Here is an 8,150-nt window from a genome sequence, read left to right as displayed (position 1 = left end):
CCTCTTCACAATCTCTACACACTTTCTTCTCTCATTGCCTTCCTCTCCCTCTTTCCAACCTAGAATCCTCTTCACTCTCTGTCTTTTTCATCTCCCTCTTTCTGTACTGCTTTCTTGGTATATTTTCCCTATTCTCATTCTGTCTCCATTTCTTTACTTTCTCTGCGCTCTCTCTTTCTCCCTTTCTGTGTGTGTTTCCCCCCTACAGTATATGCAGTGCATTGCCATGGCCCTCTCCCTCACATCTGTGTCTCTGCAGCAGTATCCTTATAGCTCTAGGGAGAGGACAGGTCTGTAGCAGTATCCTTCTAGCTCTAGGGAGAGGACAGGTCTGCAGTAGTATCATCCTAACTCTAGGGAGAGGACAGGTCTGTAGCAGTATCCTTCTAGCTCTAGCGAGAGGACAGGTCTGTAGCAGTATCATCCTAACTCTCGGGAAAGGACAGGTCTGTAGCAGTATCCTCCTAGCTCTAGTGAGAGGACAGGTCTGCAGCAGTATCCTCCTAGTTCTAGGGAGAGGACAGGTCTGCAGCAGTATCATCCTAACTCTAGGGAGAGGACAGGTCTGTGATGATAAACCCTGCACAGCACTCTCTCTCTGTCTTCCCTGTCAACCAAGTCCCTCTCTGTCTCCCTCCGTCTCCCTCTGTCTCTCCTCCATCTCTCTCTGTAACCCCCGGTTTCTCTCTGCCTCCTCCCCAGTTTCTCTTTGTCTCACCCCCTCTCCCCGAGCAAACGTTTGCCTGCTGTCTGAGAAACTTGGACAAACACATCTTCCTGGCAAATAAGTAAATCCTTCTCTCCTATTCCTGTCTGCTATCAGCGCTCTGGGGAAAGGGAAATGTGCTGTTCTCTCACTCCCTGTGCTGCTGTAGACCGGAGTCAATCTGAAAAGGTAGAAAAGTTTTCAAGAGCTTGGAGAAACAAGAGAATGATGCATTGACAATGTAGGGCCATGGACACATCATGGGATGGTAAGGTGACATTGATGTATGAACAATACAGTGAGTATACCAAACATAAGGAATAMCTTCCTAGTATTGAGTTGCACCCTCCCCCCTTTTGCCCTCAGAACAACCTCAATTCGCTGGGGCATGAACTCTACAAGGTGTCGAAAGCGTTCCACAGGGATGCTGTTGTTGATGTTGATTCCAATGCCTCCCACAGTTGTGTCAAGTTGGCTGGATGGCCTTTGGGTGGTGGCCCATTCTTGATACACACGTGAAACTGTTGAACGTGAAAAACCCAGCAGCGTAGCAGTTGTTGACACAAACCGGTGCGCCTGGCACCTACTACCATACCCCGTTTAAAGACACTTAAATCGTTTGTCTTGCCCATTCACCCTCTGAGTGGCACACATACACAATCCATGTCTCAATTGTCTGTATTTAACAAGTGACATCAATTAGGGATCACAGCTTTCACCTAGATTCACCTGCTCAATCAATGTCATGGAAAGAACAGGTGTTCTTAATGTTTTGTATACTCAGTGTACGTTCACAATACATTCAAAATGAACAATAMGTTTAAGTACAATACGCTWATGTTGCTGTTACTTGGTGAACATTAGTTATGCTGAACAACTGATGAAAACACAGCCTCTGTAAGGCGATCATTACACAATGAAGACGCCTTTGAAAGCACTGCTACTGAACTGGATTTGGATAGCGCCCATGCTAACTGTTCTGTCATCACAGTGCTTCCAGGCAGGATTAATGCTATACTTCAGCAAAGTCAGGAAAAACCTTAAAAGACTCTCTCACTCCGTGCACTGCTGCAAGGCACATGCTACTACAACGCCTATCACTTATCAACCAAATGTATCTCAAGACTTCTTGATTAGTGAAGCAAGGCAGTGACCCATGGCTATAGGACTGTTTCGCTCTATATGTTTTGGGGCCCTTCTGAAATTCAGGACTGGCAGGAGTTATCTTTCCACCAGCAGCCTCTCACTGTAAGAATAGCCACTGTCGCCTGGAGGAAGTTCTTGTCATCTAGAGCAGTTCAGGTTTGGTTGACTGCCAGTCCCTTCAAAGTTAAAAATAATGTTTGTTGGAAGATCACTTGACTGTGTTGAATCAATTAAGTCATCCTTAGCTAATCCAGAAAGTGTGTGGGGAATCGATTGAGGACGCTGCCAACTGATGGCTTTGACAGGGGCGTTGTTTGTCTAATACGGTGCTTACCTTAGGGTTAAAATTGGTTGAGTTAACATAGCTAGTTCCATCATTATTTCAACAGACTGTATAATCACCTTGCATCTGACATTAGTTGCCAGTATGTACAGTATTTTGTTGGATGTAGACCTATCTACAATAATAAGGAAAACTCGACAGGAAAGAAACTGAATATCTACAAACATCCTTTGTTTCTGTAAAAACCCAGCCCTATTGTCATCCTAAGGAAATCTCTCTCCCCTCTGTTGGCCAGTGTGACATCCTACTGTACACCCCTCTATACTGTGGCACTCAGTGCCAACACAGCCAGCTATCACAGTGAAGAGGACCACTCACTTCAGCCCAGCTCTCACTGTCACTTGAGCCACTCAATGATGTTCACATTACACGTGTGATTTCCATAATTGTTCCAACTTTGGACCTTCTCAGACAGAACYGTACCCTAGTCAATGAGCTGCTCTTGGTTGAAGGGTTATCGCTGTTCGCCTGACTCTAATTGATTTATTTCAGTGAGTACAGTTTGTACTGTACAGTACACTTCATCTTTCATCATATTTGGGTCAAGACTAATCTCTCGGTTAGTTGTTGATGAATCTTCAGAAATGGTCATTACCACTGTGTGAGTGTGTTAGTCAATCTGAACTTAGTGACCATTACATTACCACTGTGTGAGTGTGTTTAGTCATCTGATTAGTGACCATTAACAATTACCACTGTGTGAGTGTGTTAGTCAATCTGACTTAGTGACCATTACAATTACACTGTGTGAGTTGTGTTAGTCAATCTGACTTAGTGACCATTACATTACCACTGTGTGAGTGTGTTAGTCAATCTGACTTAGTGACCATTACATTACCACTGTGTGAGTGTGTTAAGTCAATCTGACTTAGTGACCATTACATTACCACTGTGTGAGTGTGTTAGTCAATCTGACTAGGACCATTACATTACCATGTGTGAGTGGTTAGTCAATCTGACTTAAGTGACCATTACTTACCACTGTGTGAGTGTGTTAGTCAATCTGACTTAGTGACCATTACATTACCACTGTGTGAGTGTGTTAGTCAATCTGACTTAGTGACCATTACATTACCACTGTGTGAGTGTGTTAGTCAATCTGACTTAGTAACCTGTAACGGCTGTCGTCGGAAAAAGGTGAAGACCAAAACGCAGCGTGGTAAGTGTTCGTCATGTTTAATCGAAACTGAACACTAAAAAGCAAAAACAACAAAGTGACAACCGAAACAGCTCCATCAGGTGCAACACACACTAAACAGAAATGAATCACCCACAACTCCAAATGGAAAACAGGTTACCTAAGTATGTGTAACGCTCGTCTTCCTCCTCTTCTGAGGAGGAGTAGTAGGAAGGATCCGAGGACCAAGATGCAGCGTGGTAAGTGTCCATATTTTAATAAAGAAAATGGAACACTGAACAGAACAACAAAGTGAAACGAACGAAAACGAAACAGTCCCGTATGGTGAAAAACACAGACACAGGAACAATCACCCACAACCCACAATGACAAACAGGCTACCTAAATATGGCTCCCAATCAGTGACAACGACTAACACCTGCCTCTGATTGAGAACCATATCAGGCCAAACRCATAGAAACAGACAAACTAGACATACAACATAGAATGCCCACTCACATCACACCCTGACCAAACAAAACATAGAAACATACAAAGTAAACTATGGTCAGGGCGTGACAGTATGGCTCCCAATCAGAGACAACGATAGACTGCTGCCTCTGATTGGGAACCACACCAGGCCAAACACATAGAAAACCAACAGCATAGAAAAAAGAACATAGACTGCCCACCCTAGTCACACCCTGGCCTAACCAAAATAGAGAATAAAAAACCTCTCTATAGCCAGGGCGTGACATAACCATTATTTAATTATTTTGCTCCACCCAACTCTCAATTGAGTCTGTATTTCCAAGAGTGGCGTGTGTGAGGTCATCAACAGGAGACTTAGACAACACGAGGACAAGGTCAGGACAAGACGTTCTACCTTTTCACTGGGTTGTGCTAACCCTGATTCAAGTGCTAACCCTGATTCACATCAGGGCCACAGAAACAAAATGGTGTGTTAGTGAGGGCAGGAGACAGACAAAAGAGGAGACTATATATCTGTTGTCTATCTGTTGCCTCGAGCCACTCAATTCAAATCTCACACGCACACACAAACACACACACTCATACACTCCAACATGTAAACACAAACAATAGCTGCCAAATAATGTCCCTGCCGAAAAACAACTTCATATGAGAGGTCAGGGTAACCACAGATACTGGCAGCTGAAAAGAAGGTAAGAAGTAAAACACACAGTCTGTATATGAATTGTAAAGTGTAGGAAATTATAGACTCCACAACAGATAGAGAGAAAAGTGGTCATTATAGATGAAGTGATTTGCTTTGGAAGTTGCCTTGCATGTAATACTCCCTTCTCACCGAACTACTCTGCTCTAACCCTTGTGAACACGCACACACACATACACAATGCATCTCCCAGATGTAATAACAGTTTACAGAGCAACATTGTACTACCACGTAATAGCCAGTTTATCATTTGCTCTAACAACTCCAAGTATCCCTCTGATGGATTCAGTCACACATTTAATTGGAACGGCCACACCCCTTGCATTACCAGTCATTAAAGGTGTTGAACAGTAAACATTTGAACCGCTCTCCTCTACTCTCCTCTRCTCTCCTCTTCATCTTGACTGGATGTGTTCCTGACAGCATAATTTGTCCCTCGATTTGGGCACAGCAAACATCACACAACAGCAATTTCAGCCTTGAGACCTTTTCTTTCCCTCGCCGCTTTAACAAAAGGGAGGCAGACAGAGAGACAGATGCAGAAGCAACATAGAGATAGAGAAGATAGTTTTTGGTGGACTGTGTTTGAGTGGGTCAATTTCTCTGTTCTTTTCAGAGCTTTCCCCTTGTTTGTTTCTGATTGCAGCGATGGAGGAGGCTGGCCGATTTGTGACGATTGGGGAGCAGTTTTAAACTGTCTACCATAATTCTTAAAGTCATCCAAGTCATCTTTGCCAMGACAAAGTGGACTTTGTCTCTCTTTCTTGCAGAACTCCCAAACGAGCTAAATTCCTCTCATGCTCGCTTCAAGGAATAATACACTGTGCCTTGTGTGAAAGCCCCTGTTTTTCTGGATGCTGTGGGATCTTGCCCTCTGTGGCCAATGTGATCAAAGCGTTTAAACAGGTTAACAATCATGGAATATCAGGGCGCGTTCKCAAAGCATGCGCAGACCAGCTGGCAAGTGTCTTCACAGACATTTTCAATCTCTTCTTGTCCCAGTCTGTAATCCCACTTTGTTTTCAGCTGACCACCATTGTCACTGTTCCCAAGAGCTACCAAGGTAACCTGCATAAATGACTACCGCCCTTTAGCAMTCACATCTGTAATTATGAAGTGCTTTGAAAGGCGGGTCATGACACACATCAACACCATCATTCTAGACACCCTGGACCCACTCCAATTCACAGATCCACAGATGATGCAATCTCAATTGCACTTCACACTGCCTTCTCCCACCTGGACAGAAGGGAAAATAACGATGTAAGAATGCTGTTCATCGACTACAGCTCAGCATTCAACACCATAGTCCCCTCCAAACTCCTAACCRAGCTAGGGACCCTGGGACTGAACCCCTCCCTCTGCAACTGGATCCTGGACTTCCTGACTGGCCGGCGCCAGGTGGTGAAGATAGGCAACAACACCTCCGCCACGCTGACCCTCAACATGAGGGCCCCTCAGGGGTGTGTGCTTAGTCGCTTCCTGTACTCCCTGTTCACCCACTACTGTGTGGCCAAACACGATTCCAACACCATCAGTTTATTGATGACGCGATGGTGGTTGGCCTGATCACCGACGGCGATGAGTCAGCCTACAAGGAGGAGGTCAGAGACTTAGCAGTGTGGTGCCAGGACAACAACCTCTCCTTCATTGTCAGTAAGACCAAGGAGGTGATCGTGGACTATAGGAAAAAGAGAGGAGAGCATGCCCCCATCCATATCGATGGGGCTGTTGTGGAGCGGGTCGAGAGTTTTAAGTTCCTTTGCATCCACATCACTAAGGACTTAACATAGTCTACGCACAACCGCACAGTCGTGAAGAGGGCATGGCAGCGCCTCTTCCCCATCAGGAGGCTGAAAAKAATTGGCAWGGGCCCTCGGATCCGCATAAAGTTATACAGCTGCACCATTGAGAGCATCTTGACTGGCTGCATCACTGCTTGATATGGCAAATGCACCGTCCTGATCGCAAAGCTCTACAGAGGAATCTAGACTGACTCCATCTTGCACTGACCCTATGCACACTTACTAAACTATATATACACACCAYATACACACTCACACACACTACATTGACATACCCACACACATTAACATACACTACATACGCATACACAAACACATAACACACACACGCAAAATTATGCATTACAAACGCACATACATACACATTACGCACACTCACACACACACTTTTACAATCATCATTTGCTCTTTTATTTGTTTTACTCTTACTATTATCTATCCTGATGCCTAGTCACTTTATCCTGCCTTCATGTACAAATCTACCTCAAATACCTCATACCCCTGCACATTGATCTGGTACTGGTACTCCCTGTATATACTGTAGCTCCATTCTTGTACATTTTACTCCTCTTGTGTTACTATTTTTCATTGTATTATTATTTTTTAACTCTGCATCGTTGGGAAGGGCTCGTAAGTAAGCATTTCACGGTAAAGTCTACACCAGTTGTATTCAGTGCATGTGACAAATACAATATTATTTGATTTATTTCTCTCTCTTTTTAAGTGAGGATGTCTCATTAAAGAGCATCACAATTAGTCTCTCTCTTTCTCTCTCTATATCTCTCCTCCTGTACAGTKGGGTGGTAGGGTAGTAAGATATGGTGGTAACCACATGACAACCTAATGAAAACACCCTGACCTAAACCACCGGTGGGCTATAACCATGTAGTCAGGCTCTGTGACCAAACAAGGAGTGCCCCCCCCCAACCTTTTCTACACCTCACCTCACCTCCACCCCCGCCATCCAGATCATTTGTTTAGACTCCCCCCATCCTCGCTCCACTAGGCCTTTACAACCCTGCCCTTCACACGCCCTCGCTCCCTCACGGCCGTATTTCATGTTCAATACGCCAGGCCAGCAGTAAAACAGAAAAAAATATTAAATACGGGTCACCTTCAAAGCCACTTGCCATGGTTATTGGCTAATTCCCCATCAGAACAAGTGTTTTTTAAGGGTTTTTGACAACTAACTCCCGCCAAGCAGTCGGGATCGCTCTACCTGAGCATAAAACCTCTAATATGTCTCACAATTGTCTTCAGAAGAGTTGGACATAAAAAATAAAGATCTGAGCACTGAGTTGAAATTGGATACATGTTGGTGGTGCACAAGGTGCTATGTTTTCACTCTCTGGGCACCATCGTGTAACTAACTGGTCACTGTGGCTGAGAGAAGACTTTTCTTCTGTCAACAACTACCATAAGGTGAGAAACAGAAATACCCTTAGGTCAAGGAAATTCATTCATTTATCTTAAAATAATAGATAAACATGTTGCCTCAATTGGCAAAATAACCCATTTCCTTTTGAAAACGTAATTTCCAGGACATCTTATTCTCATAATTGACTATAGGGTATTTCTGATTATTTACATCAATGCCCCTCTTGTAGTTTTTGGGTTATTTCTGTTCAATTTCAGTCAGTAAAAATAGTAGTTTTGTAAACGTCTGCCATTTTCTTTGCTCCGCCTTTCTTGTCCCAGGCCATGGATCTATGATGTTGTTTTAGTGTAGCCAAGGTATTTGGCTACACTAAAAGAGGTATCCCTACCCTCTGACCCGGTGGGATCTAACCCAATAAAGGCTATCGAGCCGAGGTGTGAAGTGTGGCTTGATGTCCAGC

This window comes from Salvelinus sp. IW2-2015, linkage group LG22 (genome assembly GCF_002910315.2).
Source record: "Salvelinus sp. IW2-2015 linkage group LG22, ASM291031v2, whole genome shotgun sequence".
Taxonomy (NCBI): Eukaryota; Metazoa; Chordata; class Actinopteri; order Salmoniformes; family Salmonidae; genus Salvelinus; species Salvelinus sp. IW2-2015.
Note: the sequence above shows the minus strand (reverse complement) of the source record.